Here is a 13,244-nt window from a genome sequence, read left to right on the forward strand (position 1 = left end):
GCCCCCTGCCTGCAGCCCACCCAGCAACCTAAATGCAGGGGGTCCTCCCTCCGCAGCAGCTGTGCAGGAGGCCACCGCAGCAGACGCCCCTCGCAGCCCCCACGATGCCCCCCGACCCGCCGCGCCATGCGCTCCCCCTCAGGGCCGCTCTGCTCAGACTCCAGGTGCACAGAGACCGGCAGGGAGGGCGTGGGCAGGGAGGCGCGGGGCCCCTACAGCTTGGCCACCGGGGTCCTGCCCCAGCAGGCCAGCAGCTGCGGGGCCACGGCATCTCCCCGCACAGAGAGGATCTCACGCGGTGTCCCTTCCAAGGAAGCAGGCCCATGAACACGACAGCACCTGTCGGAGGGAACCCAACGAGGAAGCGGCCAGCACCTTTAGTTGACCCCCAAATCTATATTTTAGGCAGTGCACTTGAGAGATATATTCTTTTCCGGTAGAAATGACTGTTTAGGGACAAAAGAACAGTAACATTGCGTTGAGGTTTTCTAAAAGGCCTTTCCTCACTGCAGGGAGAACTAAGCACAGGCGTGGCCGACACAATCACAGCTGCTTTCACAGTGACCCGTCACCCCAAGAGCCTCAGCACACCTGAGCAAAGGCAAGGGGGCTCAAAGTCACCTTCACCTCACCTCGGGGCTGAGATGCATGCAGTCCTCACCACGCCCAGGCCCGGCTGCAGCATATGCTGTGAATGCATCTGCAAAACCCAGACGAGCGCCTAAACCCCTCTGTGAGTCAATAGCTACACGCTGTAGTTGGAGGAAACCCTACTGAAACCATGATTCAGAAAACTAAAGTTCTACATACAGAAAACAAATTTCCACTTCCTCTCAATAGAAAGCCAATTTTTTTTCACTTGCTATAAACAAGACAATTACTACAATCTCCAAGGCAAAAACTCAGAGGACAATCTGGGCTTCAGGAAATTCGGACCATTCTTTCTCTCACACACGCGCACATGCACACTCACAAACACACACCTGGAAATTAACAGAAAAACTACAACTACAAAATTTATCAGTAAAACAAGATTTTTACAAAATAACAGAAAACTTATTTTGCCACATACTTCAACACCTCAATTTTTTAGTATTCCAAGAATGCTATTATATAATGTGAAATCAACAAAACCACCCTTTCTCCAATTTTTTTTCACATGTACACATACTCGGCATTTAATACATCTCTCAGTGACACAGAAATGTGAGAAAGAAACAAAGAAATCAGAGCAAAAGATGAAAGTATTTAATGGCATTATCTTGTTGCTTGATGTTTATATATATATATTTTACAAGATAATTATTCTACCCTAGAACAACTTTCATTAGAGTTAGAGAAACTGCTTATCCAACAATAGGAACAGAGTTATTTATAAGCCCATAACACTTCACACTGAGAAATCTATTTTACAAATCTGTATAGCCATAACTAAGGTATGTGTGCACACATTTTACAGATATTATGTCTGTGCCTCCTTTTAAAAACATAATAGAAACCACTATTTTTGAACTGTTTCTTAAAATCAGAAGAGCTAAGTTTAAAAGACTAAAAATATATGCATTTTTCCAGAACAGGAAAAGAACTTTCTTTAGTACCTTAACAACAGAAACTTTTTTACTTTGGAATTATATTTACTGAGCTGCAACTGTTGTCAAGAATTGTTTCACAGGTAAGTTAAAAAGGATTTTTTACCCCAAATAGTTAATTTTTAGACAAAACTGTACAAGAAAAATCAACTGTCCCAAAATTCCAGGAGTAGCTCCCTCTCCTGGAAAAAAAAGGGGGAGTTCCTCTTTAAGGTGTAAAACACACATATCTCTACCCTTGAAAACGTTTTTAAATATACATGAACCAAAATATAAATAAATGGAGAGGAAAATGTGAGTGACAGTTTTTCTACCACTACCAATCAATATTCCAATATAACCATAAACAGCCCAAAAGAGCTTACGATGCCTAAATACTAAAATCTGTATAGGTATGTCTAACAAAATCATGATGATTTAACTTATACATCTTTGTACCTGATTACAGAATTTTCAGTTCCCTTTAATTTTAGTAGTTCTCTAACATCATCAAACTGCAAATTAGATTGTTCATACTGACTAGTTTTTACAAGAATCAAGTGGTCCTTCTAGGAATTCTATGAAAACCTCTTATGGATTTGAAAGTAAGCCTTCTTATTCTACTTGCTTATCAGGTAAAAAAAATCAACATTACAATATGAATGCCTGATCCCAACCAGTCCAAATGTGCATTTCATACAGTATGAACTTAGCTATAAAGTATTAGTACTATTCCTGTAAAGTGGATTGCCTAAGTTAAAACTAAATTTACAAATATCACAGTCTACAGTTTTGATACATACTTTTGTTCATATATGAAAATCAAACTTTCATCCTTTAACCCATCCAGCTACTCACAAAGCAAATGGGTCATTTCGTTTGTTACAATAAAATAGTCATAATTTTTTTAAGTTACTGTTTATCACTAAAGATGAAAACAGATAAAGAATGGAAAGTTAAGTGTGAGAGAAAAGTTAAAAAGGAAGCAAAATATAAGCATACTCCACTATCTCAACTATAAAATAAACTGAAAATGCCAAGATAATGTCTAACTTCAAAAAAACAAGTGTAATCAATCAATTGCCGAAGTTTCTCATTTGCAGTTGTCAGGACTGTATTTACAAAGTACTGGGTACATCAGGCTCTTTTAATACTAATTCTAATATTGAACATTGGTTTCTAATGCATCCATACTCAGAATTACCTGGTAAAAACCCTTCTTTAAACTGGCAGTGTTTTAAGTGCAGGGAATGTGCATTTGTTTTGCAAACACTAAGAGAGCTTGCTCCTTACCAAATAACAGTTCCCAGAGAATTTGACAGACTATCTACTTCAGCAAACTACACGGCTACAGCTTTCTTCCAGGACCAATCTCGTGAATATATAAAAATAAAAAAAAAACACGATTTGTTTTTCTCAAATAGGAAAGGCCTAAATGGGGGGGAAAATTCAATTTACGTGTGTACACATGATAAATAAAGACTGACATTTAAACGCTGACTAGTTTTGGAATTTACTAAAAGTGAATTTCTTCAAAGGAAGCCTAACCTGGTTCATATACTATCCACTGTTAGGAAATAGGCAGTATTTAACATACAATCTGCAATTTAAAAGTAACACATTACATACCTGAAAGCAGAATTCAACCTACAATCTGCATCTAAAATTAACACATTAATAACTTCAAAAGTACTAAAAGTGTTGTTTATGAAGCAAATCTTTATTCTGTGTTAAAATTTAATGTTTATTCTGTGTTAAAATTTAGCTGAACTAATCAAATGAAGCTGGTTTCTGCAGCTAAACTGGTCAGCACAGAACTGGAGAAAGAGAGTAATAAATATCGAACATTCCCATCGCTGCACTTTGGAATAAAAAGTGGGAGAAAAACCAAACCACCCTGCCAACCCCTCCGGCCCAGGATCAGCGCTGGGAGTGCGGAGAGGGCACCGGGCATGCCCACAGCACCTGCGATGGGCTGTTAGCCTCTCTTTCTGCTCGCATTTGAAATACCGCAGAACCCAAGGGAAAGCAAAGGAAGCTTCTCCGGGGTTACCCGGGAAGACCCGCGCGAGGTGGACACCAACTCCGGCCAGGCCAACGAGCTATCCCCCGAGCTGACCGCGTCTGTTCCAGGGTCGCTGTCACCAACCCAGGCCCTGAGAAGGCACGGTTCATCTCCAAGAAAGTCATGAGCGGCAGAACAAGGGGGCCTCGTCTCCCTGCCAGGCAGCGCCCGGCCCGGGTCAGGTCCGGCCTCCCGCGAGCCCCGCCCGGCGCCGCCGCACTTTCTCCTCCTCCTCCTCCCCGCTCCCATCCCACCCACATCAAGCCTTTGGACGACCTGCCCTTGACGACTGCCCCTTGCTCCGACCTTATTTTCTTCAGTTTGTCCCCCAATTAGCTGCCCGGATGACCGCGAGGCAGTGGGTCTAAGCCCGGCCGGTGCACAGGGAGGTGCGGGGCGGTGAGGGCGGAAGGGGGCCCTGCAAACACCTTGGGGAGTCCGCGGGCCGGAGAGGGGGGCAGGACGGGGGCTGCAGAGGGGCGGGGGGAGGAGGGTCCCGTTGGGGACAGTGGAGGTGTGGGGACCGAGGGAGCCCCAAGGGGGACAGTGGAGGGGCGGGGAGCAGGGAATCCGGGGAGCCGGGGAGACCCGCGGGGGGGGGGCAGTGGAGGAGCGGGGAGTGAGGGCAGTGGAGGGGCAGGGAGCAGGGGAGCCCCGCGTGGGGCAATGGAAGGGCAGAGTAGTGGGGGAAACCCGCGGGGGGGTAGTGAGGGGCGGGGAGCGAGGTAGCCTCGTGGTGGACCGCGGAAGGGCCGGGTACAGTGGAAGGGCAGGGAGCGGGGGGGCCCCGCGGGGAACAATGGAGAGGCGGGGAGTGGGGAAGGCCCGCTTGGGTCAGTGCAAGGGCGTGGGGCAGCGGAAGAGCAGAGCAGTGGGGGAATCCCGCGTGGGGCAGTGGTGGAACAGGGCAGTGGACGTCGGCCGTGACGCCCGCCCCGCCACTCGCGGCTCGGCGCTGAGACGCGGAGGCGCCCGGCGTGGCGGGGTCCGGCTGGCCGTCCCCGCGCCCGCCGCGCGCCCACCTGTAGCACGAGCAGCTCGGGGTTGAAGGCCAGCGTGAGCAGCAACTACATGAGCTCGGCGTCCTTGAGGATGCGCAGCAGGAAGCTGCCCAAGTCGCGCGTTTCGGCGTAGCGGCGCACCAGGCGGTCGAGCAGGCGCTGCGAGGGCCAGTGCACCAGGTCCGACCAGCCCTCCACCGCCTCCGGTGTCAGCGGCCGCTGAGACGCGCGAACTCGGTGCGCGGCATGCCCTGCAGCAGCTTGAGCGCGGCCGGCCGGTGGCCCGCTTGCAGATGCTCTGGTCCAGCTGCGCCAGCTCGCGCTGCGAGCCCAGGCCCTTGAGCACCATGCGGCGGCGGCCGGCCTCGCGGGGCTCAGCGAGCTGCGCGAAGTACACTTTCTTCACGTTGAGCGCGTCCAGCAGGTGCAGGCGGCCCCACGCCTGGAAGGCCAGCTGCCCGCCCAGGAAGCGGCGGCATCAGCTCATGCCGAAGCACGCCGGGCACTTATTGAGCTGCAGGAAGTGCCGGTCAGCCAGCGCGTTGCACTGCCAGGACGCGAGCAGCGACGGCGAGTGCAGCGCCACGAGCACCAGCACGCTGCCCAGCGCCGCCAGCTTCAGCGAGCGGGACAGGCGGCCCAGCTTGGGCGGCACCAGGCGCCACATCCCGTCCGCCCGCGCCGCCCCGCGCCCGGACCGCGGCGGGCACGGGCCCCGGCGAGCAAGGAAGGCCGCGGGGCTCGGGACGAAACTGGCGGCGGGCGCGACTTCCCCAGGCGCTAGTCTCCACAACTCAGGGCTCCTCCTCGCAGCGCCCCGCCCTGCGCCTCCGCCCGCGCCGCCTCCACGGCAGCCAAGTTATAGGGGCGCGAGGGGGCGCGGGGAGAGGGGGCGGGAGGGGGCGGGAGGGGGCGGGCTCGACGGCGGCGCGCACGCGCACGCGCTGCTGGCTCGGCCGCTGGCTCGGCCGCTGGCGGGGGGACCGAGGAGAAGGACCGGGGTTGCACGGCCGCGTCCCCAAAGGGTGCGACAGTGTAGCACGGTGGTGAGGAGCAGGCGCTGGCGGGTCCCACTCGCCTCCGCCGACTCTCCTGAGGGGGGCGGGGCCGAACTGCCGGGAGACGTCAGCGCACGGGCAGGGGCGGGGCTGGCGGGGCGGGACTTGCGCGTCACGCACCTCCCGGAAGGCGTCAGCGCGAGCTCGTGAGGCCGCTCGGGAGCGGGGCCTCCGTTGGGGCGGGGCTAGACCATTTGGAGGAAGAGGGATCTACCCGCGAGCCCAGCGGTGTTAGGAGTTTTCACAATAACCTTTTATGCTTGTCGAGTTTTGCCCGGGTCTGTCTGTTACTATGTGGAAATGGTCCTTTTCGGGAGGAAAGAGGACAGGAAATGAAGTGGGGAACCCTAGCGCAGTTCGCAGGCGTGCGAGGCGGGGCCGGAGCGGGCGGGGCGACGTTCTCCGCGCCTGGAGAGCGCTGCGCACGCGCCCGGGGGCGGGGGGCACGGGAGGAGTGATCTGTGTGAGCGTGCGCGCCTCGCGTTAGGGGCGGGGCCTGAGGCGCCACTCGCGGTGAGGGCAGGGCCTAAGGAGCGACTGGAGGCGGTGCGAGCGAGAAGTCCGCCTGCTAAGAGGTCGCGGTGCCAGCAGGACGGGCTTCGCGGTCGGGGCGGGGCCTGAGGCGTGTCCGGAGGAGCTCGTGCGCCTCGGTGAGGGGACAGGGCCTGAGGCGCGCTTGGTGGAGCTCGCGCGCCAAGCGACGCGGGCGGGGCCGGGGTCCGCCGGCCGCCTGTGGGAAAAGCATGTGTGGGGGCGGGCGGGGACTCCGCGTTGGCTGTCCAGTCCGTGGGGACATCGTCAGTGTCCCGGGTGGGCGGGAAGGCGCGTCTCCAGACGCCATGATAAAGGGAAAGTGGGAGGAGAGCCCGCGCGGCCGCGCTCACTGCCCCGGGAGGCCCCCCGCCCGGGCCCCGCAGCCGCTCCCTGCCCCACCGAAGTTTCCTGGCGACGGCCAGAGGCCACAGCGTCGCAATTCCACGCGGGCTCCGCTTCACGCGGGCTGCCCTTCATGCGGGCTTCATTTCCACGGGTCCGCCCTTCCACGCAGTCTGCTCTTCCACGCGGGCTCTGTCTCCACGCGGGCTGCCCTTCCACGCAGTCCGCCGTTCCACGCGGGCTCTGTCTCCACGTGGGCGGCCTTTCCACGCAGTCTGCCCTTCCACGCGGGCTCCCCTCAAGCCGGGCCACTGCAGACGCGGCCCACGGGGCTGCTCGGGTGCTGGTGTTGGTTGAGCGCAGCGGGCCGTGGGCGTGGGGACAACGGTTAGCCCGGCGGCTCCGGGCCGAGGCGGTGGCGGCTGCAGGGGTTTCTGGGCAACCGGCCTGGCCTTCGCAGGTCCCTGTCCGCCCGTTGGGGCGTCCACGCCGCGTCCACAGCCCTCCGCCCGTGTCCTCCCTGTGCGGTCCGCCCCGGAAGGGCGGGCGCTAGTCTGCGCGTCCGCGTCCGGCGGGTGCGTTCAGCTCCAGTTCGGGGCGGGCGCCCCGTGGACGCTCAGTCACGGGGGTCAGCGCGCGGGCCGGGTACATCCAAAACGCCTTCAGGGCTTTGTGGCGGGGCCCAGCGGAGAGGGCGGTGAGCGGCGGCCGGAGCAGGGTCAGGGCTGCGGTCCAGCGCCCCCGAGGCCGCCGAGCTGCGAATCTGCCCCGGCGCCCCTGCCCGGCCCACGCGTGTTCCTTCGCCGTAGGCCGTGTGGACGGGCTTTGGAGCAGCGAAGGCGCGTCCTGAGCTCGTGCTCCTGCCCGGCAGTGGTGGGTCCGGTCGGCCTTCCTGCTGCAGGCGGTGACGCCCGGAGCCCGGCGTCTGGACGGGCTGCTTAGGAGCCGGGGTCAGGAGAGACCGCGCCGCTGCAAGCGGGGGCCTGTGGAGCGGCCCTCCACCCCCAGTCGTTGGACTTGCATCAGGGTTATTTAAGGAATAGAGGGGAAAATGCTACTAGTCTCTACACATGAAATTTGAGAAATATTTGCGTTGTATCTAAATATTTCACGTTTGTTTCAGAGCCCTGTTGTTCTTTTCAGCTATGTTTTCTAGACATATCTGGAAAGACAGCCTTGAAGAATTTAATACATCCCTCAAAAGGGGAAAAACAATTTAAAGCCATGTGAGGTAAACTCAGGGTGCTCTAAGGTATCCCATTACGGTTTAGAAAAAGACCAGTGAGTGTGGATGGACATTTCCCACCTGTATGGTGAATTGCAGGATGCTTCAGCCTGGGCTGTAAGCTAACACCCGAAAATCTCTACCGTAAATTTAAATAATGACGAAATGTAATTTCCAGTGCATTGTGAAATGCCACTTTACAGTAAATAGCTACTATTTCACTCTTAAATGTGTCCGATGATATTAAACACCATACATAGTGTTTTGATGCGTACCATCATCCATTTTGCAACATTGAAGAGCTCTTTAGTCCTAGAAAGTGTTGCATTGTATTGTTATCCCAGCACAGCAGTGATTCTCAGCTGGATACGTTTGCCACCCAGCGGCCATTCAGCAGTGTCTGGAGACAGTTCGTGTCCTAGCCCAGTGGAGGCGGCTACTGGCGTCCAGTAGGAAGAGGCCACAGTGCTGCAGGACACCCTGCATTGCACAGGACAGCCTGCGACAGCCAAAATTTATCTGCACTGTGGAGAAAACCTGCCCTAAAGAGTTCTGTAATATAGTGTGTGTTCAGGCATGAAAGTCTTTCATTGGTTGTGCTTTCCTGCAGCAAAAGTATATATTTAAATTTATTTCATATCCTGTGATCATGATGCTCCAAATGTTAATGCTGATCAGAGATTGTTTCTTAACTCATTACAACCATTATTAGTGTATACTTAATGAAAATAATACCACAATTTTTATGTATTAAATATAGGAAGTAAATATTGTTGAAATGCATTGCTTGATGAGGTCGGGCTTTTATCATTTACCTTAATTATCCACAGGTGAATATGATTTATTGCTAAAATCTGATAGAATTCAAGATCAGTTCTGTATTTTTCGTGTTTAGATATGTAAAGGTCAAAACATCTTGTTCTTTTAAGTGGAGAGAAATAAAAACAGTGTTGATATAACATCGTCACTCAGTTCCTTTAGTTTTTATTTCTTCTGGGTTATATGCCAAAAGTCATTCACTGATGGTGATTGTGCTGGTGTGAAACTGTTATGTACCTCAGAAAAGCCGTGTTCTTTGCACGCTAATCCAGTCTTGTGGGGTCAGATCCACTGTTCAGAGTGGAACCTTTGATGAGGTTGTTCCTGTGCAGACGTGACACGCAATTCTGGGTGGGGTCTTGATTAGCTTATCTCCATGCAGGTGTGGCCTCACCCATTTAATGTGTGTCCTAATTAGTTTACTGGAGTCCTTAGAAGAGTTGGCATAGGGAAACATTTGGGAGAAAGCTCAGAAACAGGCGTTTGGAGATAGCTGGAGAGCCAGCATACAAAGCCCTTGGAATGAGAAGCTGGGGGCAGCACAGCCTGGGAGCAAAGGACCAGGAGACAGCAGCAATGCTTCCCACGTGACAGACATCGGCCTTGCTTCAGAGTCAAGGTATCCATCTCTGGATGCTTTAGTTTGGACATTTTTGTGGCCTTAGAACTGCAAACTTGTAGCTTTAAAAATCCCCTTTGTAAAAGCCAACCCATTTCTGGTATATTGCATTCCAGCAGCTTTGCAAACTGAAACAGTGATCTGTCATCAAAATGTTCTTCATCTTAGTTCCTCAGTTTAGTTTGAAACAAAGCATTAGAATCCTGATTTGGGAAATGATTCCTTACCTAATCTTTAGAATTAGTTTCTCAAAATTGACTCTGGTGCCTCAAGGGGTTATTTCCTGGAATAACATACCATAGTAAGATTCAGTAAGATCAGAGGCATTATGTAAAGGCCAAAAGGGCAACTCCCTAGTACTTTTGTCCCTAGAACAGTGTCTGGTGTAAGTGGTTGTTCTGTTAGTATTTGTTGGACAGGTAGATGGATGGACAAATGAAGGAATGAATGCTTTAGGATTAAATATTATTGTAATAATCCCAGCTAGAAATGATGGGTCATAGCAGGAATACTGGAAAGCAGTGGTTCATCCTGAGTGTATTTCAGAGGTAGGGCTAACAGAGTTTGCTTGAGGTTTGGATGTGAGAGAAAGGGAAGCATCAGGGATCACTGTATGGGTTTTGTTCTCGGACCTGGAAGAAGTGCCATTTCCTGAAAGTGGGAAACCCAGGAGGAAGATGCGGTACAATCAGCACCTCCTGTCCACTTTCTTCAGTGGCCCATTTGTGTTTCTAAACCTGACTTGGTTGTGGAAATCTTTTCTATCAAAATATAAGTCATATTATACATCATTCTTAGTCTAATGAAAAGAGCCACATGGTCATTTTCCCACGAAATGGAGTCTTTTCCCTTGTTTCTGACTGCAATGCCTAAAATTCACACTTCCTTGAGTGTTAACTGCAACTCTTCTGTTAGGTAATGTTAGTTATTGAATTTATATATGTATTAGGAGATGTACCTGAAGGACAGGTTTTGTAGTTAGAGGTTTGTTGCTTTTTAAAAGTTGCTCAGTGTTTCAAAGAATTTTAAACACATTTTTTTATACGTGTTTTAAACATAGATATTTTCTAGGACAGATTCAGTATCAAATAGTTGATCAATAGATCTAAAAATAGACTCGTCAGACTCATAATCACCATGATTTTGCTTGAGATAATTGAATTAAAAAGTTTTCTGACTTGGTGAGAATAATGAAAATTAGCTCAAATATAACTGCAACCTTATAATTCATGTTTTATATTAATTCAGATTAATATGCAGTGTTACATGGTGTTCCACCTTGGCTAAGTTAACACAGAGAGGTACATTTTTCTGTTGCTTAGTAAATTTTTAAAACTCCTGGGTTTTTTTTCCCAGTTTACATTCCAGAAGAGAAAATAATGTGTGCAAAGACAAAAAATGCATACCATTTCATTTCAAATAGAGGTCACTTATATATCCAGTTGTTAAGATCTTTTGAAAGGTTAACCCAAAATATCTATGCCTATGTACATTAACATTATCATTATTTAATTTATGAGTTGACATGAATTCTAAAAGTGCTCCTTATTTAATTCCAACCAAGTACTCCAACATTCTAAGGGATATATATTTACTGGGCCTCTCAGAGTCCAGTGGAGGAGACAGATCTATACATACCATTTTTATTATATGTTTGTGATAAATACTGAGATGTAAGCAAGTATTAAGTACCATAAACAAGGAAGAAATTCCTGTGGCTACAGACATTACCTTTGCCTTGATATGACTCCATCTAGGACAGTAGGCTGTGTGCACAAGGAGCATTTTGTTTCTCTCTCCTTTGTCAGCCTATTTTGTCCTTAGTCTCACTTCCTACCCCTGCAGAGAGCGACCACTTGCTGTAAAAATGCTGTTCCTGGCACCTCTGCTGGATGATGGCAGCCTCAACTGACAGCTCCAAGTATTTTCTTCTCTGTACAAGCATGCCAGGAAGCTCGGAAAATAGCAGTTGCTCTGTTCAGAACATTAAAAAAAAATCCTTCTGGGCAACTAAAGCTCCGACTTCTTTCTAACTCAGATATCTTTACTGAGATTCCTTCATGGAAACCATGTGTGGGTGGGGTATCTACCATGGTCTTCAGCCTGTGACTGGGCTCGTTATACCATCCACAGCTGGGAAAAGCCAGGGATGTTTCGTACTTGGGAGTACTGAGTATTTGGTGTTCAAAATCCTGGAGGGGAAATGTCACCTTTTGTGTTTTTCTTACAGCATTTGTGTTTTTCTTGCAAAAGGACTTACAAAACTCTGTAGGTAAGTAAATAAGATTTCCAGTTTTGAAGAAGTGACTGTAAAGATACTACCATCGAGTAGTATAATTAGAGTTTCCAGGAGAACGATGGGCTCACGAAACAGACTTCCCGCTGTGGTGGACAGGTTCGTGTGTCAGCTTAACCAGGTGGTGGCACCCGGTTGTCTGGTCAGGCAGGCGCTGGCCTGTCTGTTGCTATGAGGACATTTCATGGACTTATATCCTGATCACATTGGCTGCATCCACAGCTGACTGCATTGCAGTCAGATAAGGGGAGCTTCTTCTGCAATGAGTGACACAATCTAATCATCGGAGGTCTTTCTAGGAAGATTCAGGAGACAGTCACTCTTCCTGCTTCGGCCAGTGTGGTAGTTAAATTCAGGTGTCAGTGTGTCCAGGTGAAGATGCCTAGTTCTGTTACTGTGGACATGAGCCAATGGCATGTGAACCTCATCTTTGCTGATTACATCTGCAGTCAGCTAGGAGGCGTGCCTACTGCAATGAATGATGTTTGATTTAATTGGCTGGTGCTTAAATGAGAGAGCTCAAGGTAGCACAGCCCAAGCAGCTCAGCATACCTCATCTCAGCACTCGCAGCTCAGCCCAGGCCTTTGGGGATGCAGAAAGAAATCAACCCAGGGAAAGTTGTTGGAACCCAAAGGCCTGTAGAGAAGGCCAGCAGAGATTGCCCTGTGCCTTCCCACATAAGAAAGAAACTCAGTTGAAAGTTAGCTGCCTTTCCTCTGAAGAACCAATGAAATAAATCCCCTTTTATTAGAAGCCAATCCTTTTCTGGTGTGTTGCATTCCAGCAGCTAGCAAACTAGAACAGGGGGCCAGCCTCTCCTGATAGTTCGTGGGGGACCTTCAATGGAACTGCCTGCTAGTGGCCTGCCCTGCAGACATTGGACTCTTACATTGCCATGGTTATGTGAGGCAGTTTTATAAATTTTATATTTACAGATCTCTCCCACTGATACTGTTTCTCTAGGGAACCCTAGCTAATACACCATCTTTGAGATGTAACTAAGCTGGAATGCTGCAAATAATATTCCAGCTTTGCCACCTTGCTCTCTCTTGAGTTCTGTCGATAAGGAGTACTAAAGGGTGATCAAAGGCAGGAAGGAAGAAGGAAAAAAAGAACTTAATCACCTTTCTGTATACCATTTGTGTCCTGTTTCTATTAGCATTACCCAAGTAAGCTTCCCCAGGCAGTCGTGCTGTTGTGACACGCCTCTCACCACTCTCTGCCATGTGGGGAGACCACCTCCAGTCCCTGCCTGCTGCATCTGCTTCTCACAGGGCTGGGTCCTGATATGAGTCCACTTGTCTGAGACCAGAAGGTTCAGCAGCAGCCAAGCAGCACCCTCCTTGCTCCCCCGCCCCACCCTAGGTGTGACAGTTGCTAGTTTGGTGATGGTCGCATGTTCTTGCTATATAGTCTTTCAGCTCTTTAATATCTAGTTAACGTTTTTCATATTAGATTATCATTTCAATGACTTGGAATTCTGGAAAGATGGTGGTAGACATGAACCTATAGCTTTAAGATCCTTTGAATCCCCACGTGAAAACAAACACTGCGACTGGATAACAAAACAAAACAAGCAGTATTTACAAACAAGCAGGCAAGCACCCAACTGCAAGCAAGGGGCCACAAACTACCAATAGCCCCAAGGCCTGTGTCTTAGTGAGTGTCTGTGCAGCGAAAAGCAGAGGGAAGTGATGCGGCATCATCGGGACCCCA

The sequence above is a fragment of the Tamandua tetradactyla genome, chromosome 7, assembly GCF_023851605.1.
Source record: "Tamandua tetradactyla isolate mTamTet1 chromosome 7, mTamTet1.pri, whole genome shotgun sequence".
NCBI lineage: Eukaryota > Metazoa > Chordata > Mammalia > Pilosa > Myrmecophagidae > Tamandua > Tamandua tetradactyla.